General features: G+C 41.8%; 1 long non-coding RNA gene across 1 annotated transcript; it reads right to left on the bottom strand.

Annotated features, from left to right (window-relative positions):
* Positions 1-16,993: 16,993 nt before the first annotated feature.
* On the bottom strand, positions 16,994-21,003 carry LOC147358788 (uncharacterized). The gene is made up of 2 exons (XR_015142442.1): positions 20,618-21,003; positions 16,994-18,062 (listed from the first exon to the last, which is right to left on the bottom strand). It is a non-coding gene; the product is annotated as an uncharacterized LOC147358788 (long non-coding RNA).
* Positions 21,004-23,126: the final 2,123 nt, after the last annotated feature.

Raw genomic sequence — 23,126 nt, 5'->3', positions numbered from 1 at the left:
TGAGCCAAGGAATACAACTTTATTCAGTCATATTTGGCTGACTGAGAGGATGACAAATTACTGTCTCAAAATAACCATCTTACGGGGGGCCTGGATGCCAGATTCTTTTATAGAAGGGAGATGGGGAGGGTGCGCGAGGAAATAAATAAAAAGGCCGTTAATCTTAGTCTTGTAACTGTCTTCCAGAAGGCACGCCTTCAGCACGGGATGTCTTGCTGCCCTCCTTTCTGCCCTCCACAGGTGCATGGGGCCTGGACAAAGGCACTTTAGTTTCACAGTCTGGCAAAGGGGCAGGGTTCCCCGAGGCAGGCCAGGATGTGTGATGATAACAGCAAAAGCAGAAGAGCAAGTCGAAGAAACAGTTCTGACGTGGAGTCAGAATCAGCTCGTCCTGGCCACAGGATGAGGAAGAGGCTCGCAGGCGCGTCCTTAGGTCCTGCTACGGGAGATGTAAACTGGACCACCACCGTCTCCATCACCCGGGAGCTGCTGAGAAACGCAGAGCCTCCGGCTCGTCCCCAAACCCACGGATTCCGCATCTGCATTTTAACGTGGTCCTCAGGCGACTCTCAACCACATACCACATACCCGCAGAGTTCTATTTTTAAGGTAGATACTGCATGTGCTTGCGAGCTCAGTCATGTTCGACTCTTTGTGACCCCGTGGACTGCAGCCAACCAGGCTCCTCTGTCCTTGGAATTGTCTAGGCAAGAATACTGGAGTGGGTTGCCGTGCCCTCCTTCCAGGAATCTTCTCAACCCAGGGTACAAACCCGCGTCTCTCGTGTCTCCTGCATTGGCAGGCGGATTCCTTACCACTGTGCCCCTGGGAAGCCCAGACAGTGCGTATACAGGTGTTTACTTTAGCAATATTCTTCAAACTGCAGGTTTCATACACTTTCACTTGTGTATTTTGCAATTAAGAACATTTTTTCAATATACAGTTTGAATAGTTTTTAAATATTCCTCAGAATAAATATAAAAACAAAGATCACATATAAAAAGGAGGAAGATAACAGAACTGAAATCAAACTCAGATATTTAGACTCAAAATCCAGTGCTGTTTCCATTCTTCCCTGCCTTTGTCCCAAGGCAGTCAATGAATGGACCCCCAGGAACTGATCAATTTCCACTTCCTGCAACTGCATGGGGCAAAGGCCACAATGAAAATAGAAGACTATTGGAAGCTTTGGCGACTGATCATTGGTACCTAGATATTCAGGGGTGGGCTAGGAAACTATTTTCCTACTCAGATAATCCCTGCCTTTGGAAACTTTTTTCTTTTTTCCTAAAAAAATGTTCCTGAAATTGAAATGCCTGAAATTTGAATGTTGTATGTATATGTTTTGTCCATTTGGAAGGAAAGGAGGGAGAGAAGTGATACAATTCAGAGACCGAAAAAATATTATGAAGTCTCAAATGTGATATAAACACTTAATTTATATCTGAAGGTTATACACTGTATACAGAGAAGGCAATGGCACCCACTCCAGTACTCTTGCCTGGAAAATTCCATGGACCGAGGAGCCTGGTGGGCTACAGTCCATGGAGTCGTGAAGAGTCAGACACGACTGAGTGACTTCACTTTCACTTTTCACTTTCACGCATTGGAGAAGGAAATGGCAACCCACTCCGGTGTTCTTGCCTGGAGAATCACAGGGACTGGGGAGCCTGGTGGGCTGCCGTCTACGGGGTTGCACAGAGTCGGACACGACCGAAGCAGCAGCGGCGGCGGCGGCGGCGGCGGCATACACCATGTATCTAAGTATTTAACTTATTAACAAGAGATTATACTTTAAATACTGATAACACATGTGCATACTCTCAGACGTGTCAGGCTCTTTGCAGCCCCATGGATTGTAGCCTGCCAGGCTCCTCTGTCCATGGAATTTTCCAGGTAAGAATACTGATAAACAAATTTTCTTTTTTTTTTTTTTCTCATGGCTTGCAGGATCTTAGTTCCTTGACCAGGGATGGAACCCAGGCTTACACAGTGAAATCACCAGGTTTTAATTGCTGGACCACCAGGGAATTCTCTCAGATTTAATTTTCTCCTGGAACTTTGCAATTCACAAGTCCTGATGTATTTTGTTTATTTGAAATGGTATTTGAAAGGACAAAATCTAATTTTAATGTTGGATATAAAGATCTGCTGACAGTAATTAGGCAAATGATAGAGTAGGAAACTGTGGAACTATGAAAATGACTTTCCAATGCTCTTTTAAAATTTGTGAAGAGAAAATGTAACACTGATTGTCTTTCTCCCTTCATAAAGGAGACTGCAACCAGCTAAATCACAGTCTGCAGTTTGGTGGACTGTGAACTTCCCTCTGTTGAGGGTTAGCTGATGCTGATACTCAGCTTCTTAGGAAGAGGTGCTTATCCAAACTGCTCCAAATTCACCTGTGTGAAGAGTTTGACTTTTTTTTTCTCGACAAGGTCTTTTGAGTTCCTCTTTCTGGAGTGAAAGTGTTGGTCTCTCAGACCTGTCCGACACTTTGTGATCCCATGATCGACTGTATCCCGCCAGGCTCCTCTGTCCATGGATTTTCCAAGCAACAATACTAGCGTGGGTAGCCATATTCCTCTGCAGGGGATCTTTCCAACCCAGGGATCGAACCTGGGTCTGCATGGCAGGTGGACTCTTTATCATCTGAGCCACCAGGGAAGCCCTTTCTGAAATAGGAGATGGCAACCCACTGGGGTATTCTTCTTTGGAAAGTCCCCATGGACAGAGGAGCCTGGAGGGCTACAGTCCACGGGGTCTCAAGGAATCGGACACAACTGAGCGACAGACACACACACACACTCTGCCAGATAGCAAAAGCATTCTCTTGGGCAATTCTGGGCAATCACAGTCAGTTTAAAAGTACCCTCCGACCCTTCCCTAACACCCACCCATACACACACTCCTTCCTTTCCCAGAGCTGAGAGTACCAAGGAGTCAAGGTGGAATAGATAGCATCGTTGCCTGGTCCTCTGTCATGGTGTCTCCGTGCTGGCCTTTCCCCTGACTTCCTCTTTCCCCCTGGTTTCCAGTTGCCAGACCGTGACATCATGGTCCTGACTCCATATCCGAAGGCCACGCTAGTCGCTCAGCCTCTCCTGGTGCACTCTCAGAGGGGTTGGCCACACTTGATACGCTCTCAGAGGGGTTGGCCACACTCACCCTCTCCCATGCCACGTGGGGTCTCTGTCCAGCCCGGCCATACACATACTTCTTTCCACCGCTCCTTGAAGTAATGGTTCCCTTACTTCCAGATGGCGGCTCTAGAGACTGGACCACAGGATTCCTTCTGGATTCAGCGGCCCAACCCCCTAAACTCACTACAGCTCTTTCCTAACTTGCAAGCCTAGGGGATTTTTATCTGGAGAGAAAGAAAAGCTCTGGAAAAACCTGGTTCTGACTGAGCACCTATTCTTGTATGCCTGTGGTTAAGGCACAAGTGTATGCCCTGGGTCACTGAAGACTCTAGCTTTTGAAGTTCAAAAGCTTTTTATCACAAAAGTGTTATCTCTGCCCTGAGTTTCCAAAACATATTTTAAACCTCAAAGGCCAGGGATTGACTTTTTTGGTATTCGCGCTATGCGGCACTAACCTTAGCCCAAGGTGTGGCTGCCAAGAGGTCTCTTTTGAAGAGGGAAAGATCATTGAGTTTGTTTGTTTGTTTGTTTAATTATTTTTTTAAAAATCAGTGTATCAAAATAAGATTCTACTATATCTAATTGTAAACATTCACACATTTTCTCCACCACTACACCTTATCTTTTAACCACAAACTTTGGAAATATATGTACAGCATTTTGTACATGTGTTTTAAATTTTGTTGTTCTCCTTTATAATTGAACACAGTTGTCAAACTTACTTAAATTCAATAAGCATCAAATTTACTTTTTTTGGCATATCCAATGGTATCTTTCTTTGTCTCAGTTGTAAAATCATTAACATCAGCATTTTACTTTTTCATTTTCCACTATACTTCTATAAATAAGGGTGAATATGCAATAAAATGTTCAAGTAGTTACACAAACATTGCCATATTTAGATGGGAGCACTACTCAGATGAAACTATTGGCTGACAGACAGCAGGACTCTGAGGGAGCATAAAGTGGTTATTTGTCTACAGAAACAGAAAAGTCAAATTTGGTCTAAGAAGGGAGTTTAGAGGTGCGGCTATATATGAAAGGACCGGTTGTATAAAAGTTAATGATTCCCTGGATTTTGATCCACTCATTTTTTGTTCACCCTTACCTATCTTCACATGTCTAGGTGGAAGCAATGAAAACAATTCTACTTATAACAGTTTTGAAAGTGTGAAACTGTTAGTCATTCTGTTGTGTCTGCCTCTTCTTGACCTCATGGACTGTAGCCCTCCAGGTGTCCCAGTCCATGGGATTCTCCAGGCCAGAGTACTGGAGTGGGTTGCCATTCACTTCTCCAGGGAATCTTCCCAAGCCAGGGATCGAACCCGGGTCTCCTGCCTTGCATGACATTCTTCACCATCTGAGCCACCGGGGAAGCCCTGTAATGGCTTTATCAAAACATAATTCCTGTATCCTACAGTTCACCTAAGCACAAAAAATCCACACCTCGCCTCTTCCTTTGTATCTCCTTTACTGTTACACTCACAAAATTTCTGATACCAGATGTTTGGGGTTTCCGCTGCACAACAAGCAATTCTCTGTGATACCAGCTAGATGTTCTACAATTCACCAACCAAAGTCAGCCCAGACCCCACAGGTGAGGGCTCAGTCCCACAGGACTGTTCTCCACTTCAGACACCAAGCCAAGCAGTAGTCCCTAGGTTATCCACAACTTCAGTCTGACTCGCTTGCAAACTGGAGGTTTCCATGACTGCCCTCACCTCACCCTTGGACTCAATTATTTGCTGTAACAGCTCATAGAACTCAGGGAAACACTGACCTGCCTTTATCAGTTTATCGTAAAATAAAAGGCATGAAGGGGGCTTCCCTGGTGGTCCAGTGGTTGGGAATCCACCTTGCAGTTCAGGAGACACGGGGTTGATCCCTGGTCAGGGAACTAAGATCCCACATGCCGAGGAGTAACTTAGCCCACGAGCTGCAACCACGGAGCCTGCGCACGGCAACTAGAGTCCACGTGCCACGAAAGACCCCACACAGAGAGACAAGGATGCTGCGGGCCACGACCTGGCACAGCCAAATAAACAAGTATTTGTAAAAGGTGTGATAAAGGACACAGATGAAGAGACAAAGGAAGAGACACGTGAGGCAAGGCCCAGCAGGGACCTAAGTTCAGGATCTTCTGTCCGTGGAGAGTTGGGATGCACCATCCTCCCAACATGCAGATGTGTTCACCGACCCAGAAGGTTCCAAACCCTAACCCTACTATTGAAATTTTTATGGAGACTTCATCATGTAGGCATGATGAGTTATTCATTCCATTTCCTCTCCCCTCTCTGGAGTATGGGCAGTGGGAAATGGACAATCCTTTGCATGGCTGAATAATGTTCCATTGGATCTACACCATTTAATGTATCCATTCATCAGTTAATAGACATTTGGATTGTTTTCCCCTTTTAACTATGATGAATACTGCGGCTAGGAACAGTCATGTACAAGTTCATGCACAAGTACGAACACATATTTTTAATTCTCTAGGAACAGAATCGCTGGGTCATGCAGAAGCCCTAAGCTTAATCTGTTCAGGAGCTACCAGACTGTTTTCCAAAGTGTCTATGTCATTTTACATTCCCACCAGCAGTGTCTGAGGACTCCGGTTTCCTCCCATTCTTACTAATACTTGTTCATATCCATCTTTTACCATTAAAAACATCCCCATGAATGTGAAGTGATATGTCTTGCTGTGGTTTTGATTTTCATTTTCTTGATGACCAAAAATGTCAAAAATCTTTTTATGTGCTTATTGACCATTTGTATATCTTTTTTGGAGTCAATGTGTATTCATTATTAATTGGGTTATTTTCATTATTGAGTTTATGTGTTCTTTATATATTGTAGATACAAAGTCCTTTACAGATAATACAATTGGCAAATATTTCTTTCATTCAATGTCTTTTCATTCTTTTGAAAGTGTCCTTTGATGCACAAAACTTTTTAACTTTGATGAAGTCTACTTTACCTATTGATATGGGATGATTTTTTTTGTCACCCCCAGCTCCCCCCAGAAAATTCAGATGTTGAAACCCTGATCCCTAATATGATCGTATTGGGTGATGGGGCCTTTAGGAGATAATTATATCTAGACGAGGTTGTGAAGGAAGGGCCCTCATGGTGAGATCGATGTGCTCGTAAGAAGAAACGCCAGAGCGCTTGTTCTTTCCCCGTTTCCTCCTTCCTTTCTTGCTTTTTCTTTCTTTGGAGGACATAGTGAGAAGGCAGGTATCTGCAAGCCAGTAAGAGAGCTTTCACCAGAACTTGACTCCGCTAGCACTCTGATCCCAGACGTCCAGCCTTTGGAGCGGTGAGGAATAAATTTCTCTTGTTGAAGCCACCCAGTCTGTGGCATTTTGTTGTGGCAACCTGAGTGAAGAATTTATTTATTTTTTGTTTGCTTGTTTCTCATGCTACTGGTCATATCTAAGAATCCATTGCCAGATCCCAGGTCACGAAGAATTTTTTTTTCAATATTTTTGGAATAGAGTTGATTTACAATGTTGTGTTAGTTTCTGCTGTGCAACAAAGTGAATGGTTGTGTATATACATATTTATATATATTCACTCAGTCTTAAGATTCCTTTCCCATATATGCCGTTGCAGAGTACCGAGTGGCATTCTCTGTGCCATACAGCACTTTCTTATTAATCACCTATTTCATATGTAGCAGTGTGTATGCCTCAATCCCAGTCTCCCAATTATAGCCCTACCTCATTTATCCCCTGGTAACTATAAGGTTGCTTTCTACATCTATGACTCTACCTTTGTTTTGTAAATAAGTTCATTCTTACCCTTTTTTTTTAAGATTCCACATATAAGTGATATCATGGTATTTGTCTTTCTGTGTCTGACTTACTCTACTCTGTAAGACAATCTCTAGGCCCATCCATGTCCCTGCAAATGGCATGATTTTACTCTTTTTTATGGCAGTGTAGTATTTCATTGTGTATCTATGCCACATCTCCTTTATCCATTCCTCTGCTGATGGGCATTTGGGTTGCTTCCATGTCCTGGTTATTGTAAATAGGGCTGCAATGAAAAATTGGGGGTACATGTATCTTTTCAAATTATGGTTTTCTCTGGATATCTGCCCAGGAGTGGGATTGCTAGGTCATATGGTAGTTCTATTTTCAGTTTTTGAAGGAAGCTCCATACTGTTCTCTGTAGTGGCTGGACCAATATTCACTCCCACCAACAGTGTAGGAGGGTTCCCTTTTCTCCACACCCTCTCCAGCACTTTTTAAATGATTTATTTAGTTTATTTTTGGCAGTATGCAGGCTCTCCCTAGCTGTGGCAAGCAGGGGCTCCTCTTCAGTGCGGCGGCCGGGCTTCTCCTTGCGGTGGCTTCTCTTGCTGCGGAGCATGGATTCTAGGCACCCCGGCTTCCACGGCTGCAGCCCACCGGCTCAGTAGCTGTGGCACTCGGGCTTAGCTGTCCCAGTGCGTGTGGAACCTTCCCAGACCAGGGATCAAACCTATATGTCCTGCACTGGCAGGCAGATTCTCATCCACTGTATTACCAAGGAGGTCCTCTCCAGAATTTATTGATTGTAGATTTTTTGATGATGGCCATTCTGACTAGTATGAGATGATATCTCATTGCACTTTTAACTTGCGTCTCTCTAATAATTAGTGATGTTGAGCATCTTTTCTCTGCTTTTTGGCCATCTGTATGTCTTCTTTGGAAAAATGTCTATTTAGGTCTTCTGCCCATTTTCTGACTGGGTGGTTAGGGTTTGTTTTTTTTTTTAAATACTGAGCTGCATGAGATGTTTGTATATTTTGGAAATTAATCCCTTGTCATTGCTTCATTGGCAAATATTTTCTCCCATTCTGAGGCTTGTCGGTCGTGAAGATTTACCTGCATGTTTTCTTCTAACAGATTTTAGGTTTTAGCTCTTAGACTTGGATCTCTGATTCACTTTTGGTTTAGTTTGTATATAGTGTGAGCTAGAGATTCTGCTTCACTCTTCTGTATGTGGATACCCAATTGACTCAGCACCATGTAAGGAAGAGATTGTTCTCTATTAAATACTCTTGGCACTGATCAAAAATCAACTGGCCATAAATATATAGGTTTATTTTTGAACTCTCCATTCTATTTCATTGATCTATATGCCTATTCTTATGCCAGTTTCCACACTGTTTTGATGGCTGTAGCTTTGTACTAGGTTTTGAAATTAGTAAGTGCGAGTCTTTCAACTTTTTTTTTCTAGATTGTTTTGGCTATTCTTGGTCCCTTGAATTTCCATATGAATTTTAGCTTCTCCATTTCTGCTAATAAGCCAGTTTGAATTATGATAAGGATTGAGTTAAATCTGTAGATTCTAATTGAAGAGTATTGTCATTTTAAAAATAGTAAAACTTCTTACCCATGAACAGGGTAGATCTTTCAGTTGATGTAGATCTTTTATTTTGTTCAACAGTATGTTGCCATTTTCAGAGATTAAATTCTGGACTTCTTTGTTAAATTTATTCCTATGTATTTTATTCTTTTTTCACATGACCTTAATTTGTTTTCTTAACTGCATTTTTGGATTGGTCATTGCAAATGTGTGTAAATACAATTGATTTCTAACAACTTTATTGAGATATTCATAAACCATACATCTCACTCATTTAAAGTGTGTGATTCAATGGTAGAAGTAAATTGATTTTTGTATATCCTATATCTTATTAACTTACTGAATTCTTTCATTCTAACAGTTTTGGGTGGATTTCTTCAGAACACAGGATCATATTACCTGTGAAAAGAGATGGTTTTATTTCCTTTTTTAAAAATCTGGATTCATTCTCCCCACCCCAACCCTCACCTCCATCAGCACTCCTCAGCCTCACTGCTAATATCACTGGAAAGAAACTCCAGTACCATAAAAGTTGTGAGAGCAGACATCCTTTTCTCTTTCCTTTTTTTCCTTTCCTTTCCTTTCATCTTCTCTTTCCTTCCTCTTTTCTAGGGGAAAATCATTTAATTTTTCATCAGTAAGTATTATGTTAGCCACGAGTTTTTCATTGAGGTCCTTTATTGGATTGGGGAAATTTCCTTCTATTCCTAATTTGTTGAATGTTTTTATAAAGAAAGTGTGTTGCATTTTTCTCAAATATTTCTTTCTGCTTCTATTGATTTATATTATGTCAGTAATAATGTCCCCTTATTCTTATTCTTAATTTTAGTCACTTCAGTCTTCTCTCCTTTTTTCGTCTGTTTTGCTAAGTCTATCAATTTTGTTGATCTTTCCAAGGAACCAACTTTTAGTTTGTGTATTTTTCTCTATCAGTTTTCTGTTCTCTATTTAATTTTCATTCTATATTTGTTTCTCTTGCTTGCTTTAGCTTTTGCTCATCTTTTCCCCTTAAATGTCTTTAGGTGGAAGTTTAAGTTATTGATTTCAGATTATTCTTCTTTTATAAAATCGATGTTGACACCTGTAAATTTCCCTCAAAGTACTGTTTTAGCTGTATCCCATAAATTTTATTATATTGTGCCTTCAATTTTTTTCATCTCATATTTTCTAATTTTCCTTGTGATTTCTCTGTGATTCATTGATTAAGGAGTATATTAATTCCCCCTATCTGTTAATTTCCAAAATTCCTTTCAGTTCATGATCTATAATTTTGTTTCATGTGGTTAGAGCACACTAACCAGTTTCCATCTTTTCACGTCTGCCGATGCTTGTCTGGCCTGCTGTCTGTTCTGGAGGACGCTCCATGTGCACATGGGAATAATTTATATTCTGCTCCTGCGGAGGACAGTGCTCTACGGACATCTGTTGGGATGCACGGGTTTATATTGTTCAGCTCTACTTCCCGTTAGTCTCCTGCCCACTTGTTCTGTTATTGAAAGTGAGGTGTTAAAGTCTCCAGCGATTATTGTCAAATTGTCCAGCTCTCACGTTGCTTTTGTCAGTTTTTGCTCCCTATGTTCTGGGACTCTGTTGTCAGAGAGAGATATATATAGTAGTTGTTATGTCTTCTTGATGCATGGGCCCTTCTTTCATTGTAAAATGTCCGTCTTTATCTCTAGTTTTTTTGGTTTTGTTTTAAATCTATTGTCTGATATTATTATAGTCCCTCCAGATTTCTCTTGAGGTGCTGTTCATTTTCTTCATTTTTTTTGTCCTATTCTTTGGATTTCACAATCCCTTTTGACCTATTTTCAAGTTCACTAATTCTTTCTTTATCCAGTTCAAATCCACTCTTGATCCTCTCCAGTGAGTTTTCTAGTTATTTTACTTAAAACTTCACTAATTCCATTAGATTCTTTCTATAATTTCTGTTGAAATTCTGTAGATCTATAGATAGTAAGACATTATTATCATAGCCTCTTTCACTTCTTTACGCATGGTTTCCTATGGTTCTTTGAATATACGAAACAATGACTACTTTGAAGTCTTTGTTAAGTCTGACATCTCTTCCTCTCAGGCAGTTTCTGTTGCCTATTTTTTATCTTGTGTATGAGTCACACTTTCTTGTTTCTTTAAAAGTTACCTAATTGCTGAAATCAGACACGCCACTCCACATAATATATTGCAGCAACTCCAGATACTACCCTCTTCCCTCTGTCTCTAAGGCTTGTTATTGCTGTTTGTCTGTTTTTATTATTAACTTTCATTGGCATGTGTTGATTTACAGTGTTCTGTTAGCTTCTGCTGTACAGCAAAGTGAGTCAGTTATACACATACATATATTCACTCTTTTTTAGATTCTTTCCCCACACAGGTCATCACAGAGTGTTGACTAGTCCCCTGGTTACACAGTATGCTCTCATCAGTTACTGTCTACGCGCAGCAGTGCGATACGTCACTCCCAGTCTCCCGGTTCATCCCTCACACCCCCCAGGTCTCTAACCTTTGTTCTCAGCATGCTGTCTGTCAGCTGCAAGAGCCACAGGCGTGCAGCTCAATTCCTGTCAGTGGCTGGGTCAGCAGCTCAGTCTGTCAAGTAAATAAAAATGAAGCAAGTGTCTAAGACTTACTAATGCATATGGAATAATCCTGCTTTGAGACTCCAGGATATACACCTAAGCTAGCTTTGCATTCTCCAATGCATGCTAATAATCCAAGTCAATCACAGAGGATAAAAGCCGAACCATGACCCCATGAAACTCATCACAACTCCTTGCCATGTCTTTGACAAGATTTAAGTAGGAAGCTTAGAAGGACAACTCTGAATGGCTTTCATTCTAAGAGGTTAATGGAGATGATCAAGTAGTAATGCCTCCTTGTTGCTCTCTGATTGATGGAAAAACCCCTCCTTTTTCTCTGCCTTTGGAGTAGGCCCAGGTTTGCCAGAATATAGCAGAATGAGGATGAAAGTTGGAGAGAATACGCCCAGGGCTGTCATTAGATTTTTCCTGGTAAGAATCACAAATGTTAACGTGTTCCCTTTACATCACTGCAAGTGATCCAAGCAGAATCAAAATCCAACACAATATAATGTAAAGAGATTTGCCTGATCAATCAATTCCAATTTGGGAAATCTATATTACTGAGCATGTAATACATGTATACAAAGATAGGCAAAAAGATATTCAGTGAAGCATTATTTGAAAGGGAAATACTTGTCCATCAGCAGGAGAAAAATGTACATCAATACAAAAAAGATCAAATAAATTTGAAGTGAAAGTGAAGTTGCTCACTGACTCTTTGTGACCCCCACGGACTGTAGCCTACTAGGCTCCTCTGTCCATGGGATTTTCCAGGCAAGAATACTGGAGTGGGTTACCATTTCCTTCTCCAGGAGATCTTCCCGACCCAGGGATCGAACCTGGGTCTCCCACATTGTAGGCAGACGCTTTACCGTCTGAGCCACCAGGGTACCATATGATAAAATACTGTGCATAGGGATTGATATGGGCAGATATATTGTAAATTATATTGTTAAGTTTCAGAGAAAGACACACAGAAGAAAGAGGTGAAGGAAGGACAAAGGGAGAAAGGAAGAAGAAAAGAAAAGAAAGCAGAAAAGAGGAAGGGAAGGCGGAATACAGAAGAAAGCTGTATACAGAGGTGCCTTTCTTTAGGCCGCATAAACACATAGGAAAGTTTCTGGATGAAATACTTAACAGTGGATTTTTTATCCTGTGAAAAATTGAAATGGGTTTGAGGGTAGAGAGGAAAAAGGGAAGATTTTGATATTCTATTAGCTTCTGTGTTCTTTGAATTTTCTGCTCATTGAAAAGTAACTGAGTGCCCATCTTTGGTTCCGCTTTTACCCTCTGTGATGGGCCTCAATTCTTAGCATGCATTGCAGGCACAAAGTGAATCTAAGTGCCATCTGCCCTTTACTGAGCCCATCTTTGGGTGAAATGTTCCCTTGGTGTCTCCAGTTTTCTTGAAGAGATCTCTAGTCTTTCTCATTCTATTGTTTTCCTCTATTTCTTTGCAGTGTTCACTTAAGAAGGCTCTCGGATCTCTCCCTGCATTCTCTGGAACTCTGCATTCAGTTGAGTCTATTGCTCCCTTTCTCCTTTACCTTTCACTTCTCTTCCTTTCTCAGCTATTTGTAAGGTCTCCTCAGACAACCACTTCGTCTTCTTGCATTTCTTTTTCTTGTTGATGGTTTTAGTCAGTCACTGGAAGGACTAATGCTGAGGCTGAAACTCCAGTACTTTAGCCACCTGATGCAAAGAGCTGACTCACTGGAAAAGACCCCGATGCTGGGAAAGATTGAAGGCAGGAGAAGGGGGCAACAGAGGATGAGATGGTTGGATGGCATCACCGACTCAATGGACATGACTCTGAGCAAACTCCAGGAGATAGTAAAGAACAGGGAAGCCTGGCATGCTGTAGCCCATGCGGTCATAAAGAGTCAGACGCAACTTAACAACTGAACAACGACAAGTATTGTCAGACTTCTGTGGTGGCCCAGGAGCTAGCACTCAAGGCTCCCAATGCAGAGGGCCAGAGTTCAATTCCTGGTCGGGGAGCTAGATGCTACATGCAACTACCGAAGATCCCACATGCCAACCAAGACCCGGTGCAGCCGAATAAATAAAACACTTAAAACAAACAAACAAAAAAAGTAACGAAATAGGAAATAAAGAACATTGGTATCACCCAGAACTGAGTTGGAAATTCACTCCACCATTTACTGTGTGACCTGGGGTAAGTGGCCTTTCCAGTTCAGTTCTATCACGGTTACGGTAAAGACAACACAGCAGCCTTCTGGGATGCTGTATCATTAAATGAGATAAGGTATGAAAAGGCTTCTATCACAGTCTCTGGGAAAAGTTGAAACTCAAAAAAAATGTTCCCTTCTGGCTAGATCACTGCGTGCTGAAACTTTTAAGAGCACCTTCTCACATCACGGACACTAAAGCGCAAATGCTGCTACTACTACTAACAAAACTTAATAGTTACTGAGCTTCCCCCAGGTGTCACTCTCCCATGTGTTTCATAGGCATCCTCTCATTCAGACCCCTATGAGATACATAGCATTATTATCCCAATATTAAGGATAAGGGCAGAGACACAACTTATCACCAAGTTGTTTTTTTTTTTCCTTTTGGCCATGGGATCTTAGTGACCCAACCAGGGGTTGAACCCAGGCCCAGAAGTGAGAGCCTAGAGTCCTAACCACTGGACCCACAGGGAATTCCCAAAGACCAAGTTTCTAAGACTCCAAAGTTATCATTCTTAACAACTATGCTTTGCTCATTGACATTTTAAAAGACTTTGATATATTAGTAAATTGATTTACCAATTCAAGCTGGATTTTGAAAAGGCAGAGGAAACAGAGATCAAATTGCCAGCATCCACTGGATCATCGAAAAAGCAAGAGACTTTCAGAAAAACATCTACTTCTGCTTTATTGACTATGTCAAAGCCTTTGACTGTGTGGGTCACAACAAATTGTGGAAAATTCAAGAGAAGGGAATACCAGACCACCTGACCTGCCTCTTGAGAAATCTGTATGCAGGTCAAGAAGCAACAGTTAGAACTGGACATGGAACAACAGACTGGTTCCAAATAGGGAAAGGAGTATGTCAAGGCTGTATATTGTCATCCTGCTTATTTAACTTATACACAGAACACATCATGAGAAACGCTGGGCTGGAAGAAGCACAAGCTGGAATCAAGATCGCCGAGAGAAATATCAATAACATCAGATATGCAGATGACACCACTCTTATGGCAGAAAGTGAAGAAGAACTAAAGATCCTCTTAATGAAAGTGAAAGAGGAGAGTAAAAAAGTTGGCTTAAAGCTCAACATTCAGAAAACTAAGATCATGGCATTTGGTCCCATCACTTCATGGCAAATAGATGGGGAAACAATGGAAACAGTGAGAGACTTTATTTTGGGGCGCCAAAATCACTGCAGATGGTGACTGCAGAAAAGTTATGATCGACCTAAACAGTATATTAAAAAGCAGAGACATTACTTTGCCAACAAAGGTCCATCTATTCAAAGCTATGGTTTTTCCAGTAGTCATGTATGGATGTGAGAGTGGACTATAAAGAAAGCCGAGCAAGAAAGACTTGATGCTTTTGAACTGTAACGTTGGAGAAGACTCTTGAGAGTCCCTTGGACTGCAAGGAGATCCAACCAGTCCATCCTAAATGAAATCAGTCCTGAGTGTTCATTGGAAGGACTGATGCTGAAGCTAAAACTCCAATACTTTGGCCACTTGATGTGAAGAATTGACTCACTAGAAAAGACCCCTATGCTGGGAAAGATTGAAGGCGGGAGGAGACGGGGACGGCAGAGGATGAGATGGCTGGATGGCATCACCAACTCAAAGGACATGAGTCTGAGTAAGCTCCGGGAGTTGGTGATGGACAGGGAGGCCTGGCGTGCTGCAGTCCATGGGGTCGCAAAGAGCTGGACACAACTGAGGGCCTGAACAGAACTCACCAATGTAGACATCTCTCAGCAACGTATGAACGTCTTCAGCACACTCTTAGTTATATCCGCATTGGAAATGTTTGGCTACTTTTATAAACTCCTAAAGTGAGAGTACTTTATTATCATTTGCATTTGCAATATTTTTATTACTGGCAAGAGTAAACAGTTTTCCATAAATTTATTACTTGTATAACTTTTTATCATTAATTTATGGTAATAAAGTCTCCTGAGCATATATTACCTGAACTTTTTGTATAATTAACGCTATAACCGTTTGTCATCTTTGCTGTAATTTTGCCACTTTGTGTGTCTCATTTTATCTTGGTTACTTGCATAAAGAAAATTTAAATGTTGGTGTAATCTAGTGTGTCTTTTCTTTTTTTAATTTATTTTTATGACTTAAAAGTTCGTACGTTAAAAAAAAAAAAAAAAAAGACTAAAGACAGGCCACAGACTGAAAGAAAATATTTGCAAGACAGTTACCTGAAGAAGAATTATTATCCAAAATGTATGAAGAAATCTTAAACCTCAACAATAAGAAAACAAACAATGCAATTTAAAAATGGACAAGAGACCTGATCAGACACCTCACAGAAGAAGATATACAAGTGACAGATAAAGATATGAGATAAGCACTTAAGGAATCACAACTTAACACAACAATGAAACACCCCTACACAGCTCCTGGAATGAGTGAAATCCAAAAGAGCAGCAGCACCCGTGCTGATGAGGACGCAGGGCAGTAGGAGTCTCTCACTCGTCACTAACGGGAATGCAAACGCCACAGACACTTTGGAGGGCAGTTTGGCAGCTGTTTACAAAACGAACCATACTCTCACCATACGATTCAATAAACACACTCTTTGGTATTGCCCCAAACGACTCTGAAATTTTATATCCACACAATACTTGAATGAATGAATGTTTACAGCAGCTTTACTCAAAACTTTTAAAATTTGGAAGTAACCAGAACAAATAATTCTAAAATTTGCATGGAAACACAAAAGATCCCAAATAGCCAGATCAACCTTGATAAAGAAGAACAAATCTGGAAGTATCCCATTTACTGGTTTCAACTATACTACAAAGCTACAGCAATCAAAACAGCTAGGTACTGACACAAAAGCAAACACATAAATCAATGGATCAGAAGAGAGACCAGAAATAAACCATATACAAAAATAAACTCAAAATGGACTAAGGACTTAAATGTAAGTCCTGAAACCATAAACCTTCTAGAAGAAAATGTAGGCAGTAGACTCTTTGACAACAGTCTTAGCAATTGGCAGGGGTGGGGAGTGGGGTAGGATCTGTCTTCTCAGGAAAGGAAAGAAAAGTGAAAATAAATGGAACTACATCAAACTAAAAAACTTTTTCACAGCAAAGCAAACTATCAGAACAAAAAGGCAAGACTACTGAATGGGAGAAGATATTTACAAACGATATATCCAATAAGAGGTTAATATCCAAATTATACAAAGAAGTCATAAAACTCAACATCAGGAAACTTTATGCTGGTCCAGTGGTTAAGACTGTGCTTTCATTGCCAAGGGCTTTGGTTTGATCCCTGGTGAAGGAACTAAGATCCCATAAGCTGAAAGGCATATACAGGAAAAAAAAAAAAAACTAGGCAGCAAAAAAGCAACTGGATTTAAAAACGGGCAGAGGACCTGAATGTTTTCAAAGAAGACATACAGATGGCTAAAGACACATGAAAAGATACTCAACATCACTAACCATCAGGGAAACTAAAATCAAAACCACAGTGAGATCTCACCTCACACCCATCAGAAGGGCTATCATCAAAAGGACAGCTAGTGTTGGTGAGGATGTAGAGAAGAGGAAACCCTCATGCACTGTTCGTGGGAATGTAAATCGGTACAGCCACTACGGAAAACAGTTTGGAGCTTCCTCAAAAAATTAAAAATAGAGCTGCCATCTGATCAAGCAACTTCACTTATGAATATTTTCCCAAGAAAAGCAAAAAACTAATTTGAAAAGATATTTATTTGTGCACCAATATTCATTGTAGCATCATTTACAATAGCCAAGATATGGATGCACCGTAAGTGGAGAAGGAGAGGGTGATGGCACCCACTCCAGTGCTCTTGCCCGGAAACTCCCATGGATGGAGGAGCCTGGTGGGCTGCATGCACCATAAGTGGAGAAGGAGAGGGTGATGGCACCCACTCCAGTGCTCTTGCCCGGAAACTCCCATGGATGGAGGAGCCTGGTGGGCTGCATGCACCGTAAGTGGAGAAGGAGAAGGTGATGGCACCCACTCCAGTGCTCTTGCCCGGAAACTCCCATGGATGGAGGAGCCTGGTGGGCTGCATGCACCGTAAGTGGAGAAGGAGAGGGTGATGGCACCCACTCCAGTGCTCTTGCCCGGAAACTCCCATGGATGGAGGAGCCTGGTGGGCTGCATGCACCGTAAGTGGAGAAGGAGAAGGCGATGGCACCCACTCCAGTGCTCTTGCCCGGAAACTCCCATGGATGGAGGAGCCTGGTGGGCTGCATGCACCGTAAGTGGAGAAGGAGAAGGCGATGGCACCCACTCCAGTGCTCTTGCCCGGAAACTCCCATGGATGGAGGAGCCTGGTGGGCTGCATGCACCGTAAGTGGAGAAGGAGAAGGCGATGGCACCCACTCCAGTGCTCTTGCCCGGAAACTCCCATGGATGGAGGAGCCTGGTGGGCTGCATGCACCGTAAGTGGAGAAGGAGAAGGTGATGGCACCCACTCCAGTGCTCTTGCCCGGAAACTCCCATGGATGGAGGAGCCTGGTGGGCTGCAGTCCATGGAGTCACGAAGAGTCAGACATGACCGAGCGACGTCACTTTCACTTCCCACTTTCATGTACTGGAGAAGGAAATGGCAACCCACTCCAGTGGTCTTGCCTGGAGAATCCCAGGGGCAGGGGAGCCTGGTGGGCTGCCATCTATGGGGTTGCACAGAGTCGGACACAACTGAAGCGACTTCGAAGCAGCAGTAGCAGTAAGGTGAAAAAAAAAATCTTGCCATTTGCAACAACATGGATGGATCTAGAGGGCATTATGCTAAGTGAAATAAGGCAGAGAAAGAAAAATAATGCATGATATCACTTATATGTGGGTAACTAAAAACAAACAAAAGAAAATAAAAACAAACTCACAGATAGTAGGAATAAATGGGTAGTTAGTTGCCAGAGGGGAACGGGATAGGGAGGGATAAATAGGTGAAGGGAATGAAGAGATATGAACCTCCAGTTATAAAATAAATAAGCCACAAGAAAGACTTCCAGCATAGGCATATGGTCAATAATATTTTATTAACTTGTTATGGGGCTAGATGACTACTAGACTTCCCACACTGACCGTTTCATAACGCATGCCAATGCCAGATCACTATGTAGCACACCTAAGACATTGTATGCCAACCATATTTCAATTTTATTAAAAAGTTCATAATCTATTGACACTTTTTAATCATGCAAAATAATTAGAGACTAATGTGAAAATACAGTTGACCCGCAAACAACATGGGTTTTAATGGTGCATGGGTCCACTTCTATGAGGATTTTCTCCAATAAATATGTACCACAGTATAACACAATCCATGGTTGGTTGAATCTGCAGATGTGGAAACTCAGATACAGAAAGACAACTGTAAAGTTATATGGTTATTTTTTTACTGTGTGTAGCATCGGAGCACCTAACCCCATCTTGTTTAAGGATTAGCTCTATATAGTTGAAGCCTAAATTGCTTGGTTGAAATAAATATTATAGGAGTTGAGGTCTAAGCAGACACTGACTAGATTTGACATTTCAAAGAAGCTTCCCAAGAGGTTAGGATTGATTAGAAAAACAAAAATGTCCTTTAATAGGTTAATGGATAAACACACCACGGTATATTCATACAATGGAATCTTTTTCAGTAACTTTTTTGTTTGTTTTTTTTAGGTAAGATGTGGATTTATTCAGATTCAGAGAGAAGCACACTCCATAGAGTGTGGGCCATCACAGAGGGTAAATGGATCGGGGGCAGGGGGTGGGGGGGGGATGCTTACTCAGCAATTAAAAAAAAAGAGAAAAAGAGCTATCAAGTCATTAAAAGACATAAAGGAAACAAACACGTATTGCTAAACAAAATAAGACAATCTGAAAAACGTGCACGAGTCTAACTATAGACATTTTGAAAGAGGCAAAACTATGGAGGCAGTAAAACACAAACAACAAGAAAAATCACAAAATCATGACAGAAAAGTCACTGCCAAGGATTAGGGAGGAAGAATTAGAGGAACTCAGGATTTTTAAAGTAGTGAAGCCTTTCCATGGGATACTGTAACGGTGGAAACACCATCCATTTGTCAAACCCACAGAAAGAGAAACTCACCCAGAGAGGGATCCCTTACGTAAACGATGGACTTCAGTTAACAACAGTGTATCAACCAATGTTGGCTCATGAATACATGATATTAATAATAGAGGAAGCTGATTTGGGGGTGGAGGCTGGGGGTAAGTAGGGAGACAGTAAGTGACGGGGTATCTGGAAGCTCTCTGTACTTTCCAAATTTTTTGTAACTGCTCTGAAAAACATATCATTACTTTTTTCCAAAGAGTTTCAAGCTCTTCTCCCCAAAATCCAATATTCACCCGTTTTTAAATATAACCTAAAAATATAAATATATTTCGATATAACTTTAAAAGCTAAGAAAATGGGGCCTTCCCTGGTGGTCCAGTGGTTAAGAACCCACATTCCAATGCAGGGGACGAAGGTTCGATCCCTGGTTGGGGAACCAAGATCCCACGTGCCACGGGGCAACTAAGCTGACACAGCAACAAAGACTCAGCACAGTCAAAACAATAAATTTTAAAATCTAAGTAAATGCAGTATGTGGTGTGAGAGGAAAAAAAGCTTTAGATTTTTTTTCCTAATTGTTAACTCCATCATCTCAACACCATCTACTGACTTTTCTCCCCTCCGCTTTGTGATGCTTTACAATAGTCTTATGTACAGAAGGACCTATTTCTGTGCTAACTCATTTAACGCTTTAAATTACAAATTCAAAATGATCTACTCATCCCCCGGTAAGTTTGTTTATTCTTAGCTTTCTGTGTCCGTAGTTGCTGCAAAACAACTCTATTTCCTTTCAGATCATAGACTGTCAGAGCTGATAGGAACCTGAATGACAATATCCGAATGGCTCATTTTCTAGATGAGGAAACTGAGGGCCTCGAGTACATAGACTAAACTGCGGCCATGCAACAGGTTAGAGAAAGCAGTAGTACCTAAGTGTTTATCCCCTGTGTCAAAAGATAATCTAGATTTTCCAGTTTTTCAAATGGTTTAACATTAGAAAATTTCAGAGATGTGTTCACTGATTAATTGGGCTTTAGCAGGCCAAAAAAGGGGGACCCACTTCAAGTGAGCCTCAGGAAATCTCGGAGAAGACAGAACACTGGAGCTCTATTTGCGCCTATCCCTTAGCCAAATCTCTGAGTTCTAGAATGGAGGGAACTATAAGAAACGGCAAAAGCAGATGGGTAAAGCCACTCTTAAGCAGGGCTAGGTGAGTGAAGGGTCGTCACTAGAGCCGAAGACCCAGAGTTGGCCAACGAGGACGTCTACTCACCAAAGGAAGGAATTTTATTGCCATTTCAAAGCAGGAACAGCACAGGAAAAAGAGAGCAGTGGTCTGAGCAGAGGTGCCAGAGGGGAGATCGCTGGAGCCACGGCAGAAAGAACAAGCAGAAAGCAGGCGAGTCTCCGGAGAGCTCAGCATATCGCTGGAGCCACGGCAGGAAGAACAAGCAGAAAGCAGGCGGGTCTCCGGAGAGTTCAGCACACCAACGGCCACCGGGGTTGGGGTTCACAGTCCCAAACGCTGACGTGATATTTACTCAAGCCTGGAGTCTCTGAGAGGATGTGGTGCGGGATTTTGTTCTAATATTAACAAAACAGACCTCCTCCTCGTCCTCAGGACAGAACAAGGGTTGCTCCCATTGGTCCTGTTTGCGCACACTTCACTGTAGTACCCGGCTTGTATGCAGACCCTCTGAAGGATTTTCATTAGGTAGTACAACTTCTATATGCGGTAAGACATTCCCGACGGAATAGCCTTTCTCGAAAATAGTTCGGTTCCGGTGTACCAAGAGCCTTGAAAATGCCCTTAGCTTTTGACCCAGAAATTCCTCTTCTGAGGAAATAGTCCAGATGACAAAGATTGACACACAAAGGTGTTTATTACAGCATATTTATAATACTATACATAAGGAGCATACCTAAGTATCCAACAACCGGGCAAAAGTTAAATAAATAATGGTATATCCATTTGATTAAATACCATGCAGCCATGAAAAACAAAAACAAAATATGGTCTTGAAGAATTAACTGGGAAATATTATAAAACAATGTTAGACAAGAGAAGCCGGCAACTGTGTTGTTGGTATTGTATAAGCTCTATTATTTTTTTTTAATAGGAAAATACTAGATGGAAGCATGCCTTTGGATGATAAGACCCAAGATTATGATTAACTTTATAGCTTCTGCTTAAAAAAAAAAAACAAAACTTTCTGTACTTTCTAAATTGTTTTCAACTATGATATTTTTTAAAATGCTTAAAGCCAGTAAAAACAATCAATTAAAACCAAGTTACTCAGTGACCTTCTCTACTCTGTCACCAGTTTTAAACCTCAAGAATGTACCTGGACTTGCCAGCATTTTAGGAGTAATCCCGCAAGCCTGCTTACTGCACCTTCTACCCCGTTTACCAGGCCGCCTAACCCAGAACCGCGGGCTGCCACTGCAACGGCGCGTCTGAGACGACGCAAGCGGGCACACGCACAGGACATCTTGCTTTGGGCGGGGATCTGCGTCTCCAGAAGCAGGGGCGTTTCCACTCGAGACTGGGGAAAGCAAATACACCGAGAATGGGTTTAAGACCAAAGAAAAGGGAGCAAAGTGGCTTCCTTGGACGTCACTTGGCCGTCTAAGTTTAGGACTTTCCTGGAAATGAGACCTAACTCCACTATCAGACTCCAGAGCTTCTCCAACAATGGTGGGGGCGGGGGACGGCTTCACTACAGCCCTAGAGGACCAGGATCCCGAGTTTGAACCATTGTAGCCACAGGAATGCCAGTTGAGCTATTTCAAATCCTGAAAGACGATGCTGTGAAAGTGCTGCACTCAGTATGCCAGCAAATTTAGGAAACTCAGCAGTGGCCACAGGACTGGAAAAGGTCCGTTTTCATTCTAATCTCAAAGAAAGGCAATGCCAAAGAGTGCTCAAACTACGGCACAATTGCACTCATCTCACACGCTAGTAAAGTAATACTCAAAATTCTCCAAGCCAGGCTTCAGCAATACGTGAACTGTGAACTTCCAGATGTTCAAGCTGGTTTTAGGAAAGGTAGAGGAACCAGAGATCAATTGCCAACATCCACTGGATCATGGAAAAAGCAAGAGAGTTCCAGAAAAACATCTATTTCTGCTTTATTGACTATACCAAAGCCTTTGACTGTGTGGGTCACAAGAAACTGTGGAAAATTCTGAAAGAGATGGGAATACCAGACCACCTGACCTGCCTCTTGAGAAACCTGTATGCAGGTCAGGAAGCAACAGTTAGAACTGGACATGGAACAACAGACTGGTTCCAAATAGGGAAAGGAGTACTTCAAGGCTGTATATTGTCACCCTGCTTATTTAACTGCTATGCAGAGTACCTCATGAGAAACGCTGGACTGGAAGAAGCGCAAGCTGGAATCAAGATTGCCGGGAGAAATATCAGTAACTTCAGATATGCAGATGACCCCACCCTTATGGCAGAAAGTGAAGAGGAACTAAAAAGCCTCTTGATGAAAATGAAAGAGGAGAGTGGAAAAGTTGGCTTAAAGCTCAACATTCAGAAAATGAAGATCATGGCATCTGGTCCCACCACGTCATGGGAAATAGATGGGGAAACAGTGGAAACAGTGTCAGACTTTATTTTGGGGGGGCTCCAAAATCACTGCACATGGTGATTGCAGCCATGAAATTAAAAGATGCTTACTCCTTGAAAGGAAAGTTATGACCAACCTAGACAGCATATTCAAAAGCAGAGACAGTACTTTGCCAACAAAGGTCCGTCTAGTCAAGGCTATGGT

This window comes from Bos grunniens, chromosome 15 (genome assembly GCF_055505025.1).
Source record: "Bos grunniens cultivar Pamir isolate PY7600 chromosome 15, Bosgru_T2T1.0, whole genome shotgun sequence".
NCBI lineage: Eukaryota > Metazoa > Chordata > Mammalia > Artiodactyla > Bovidae > Bos > Bos grunniens.
Note: the sequence above shows the minus strand (reverse complement) of the source record. Positions and strands in the feature narration are given on the sequence as shown.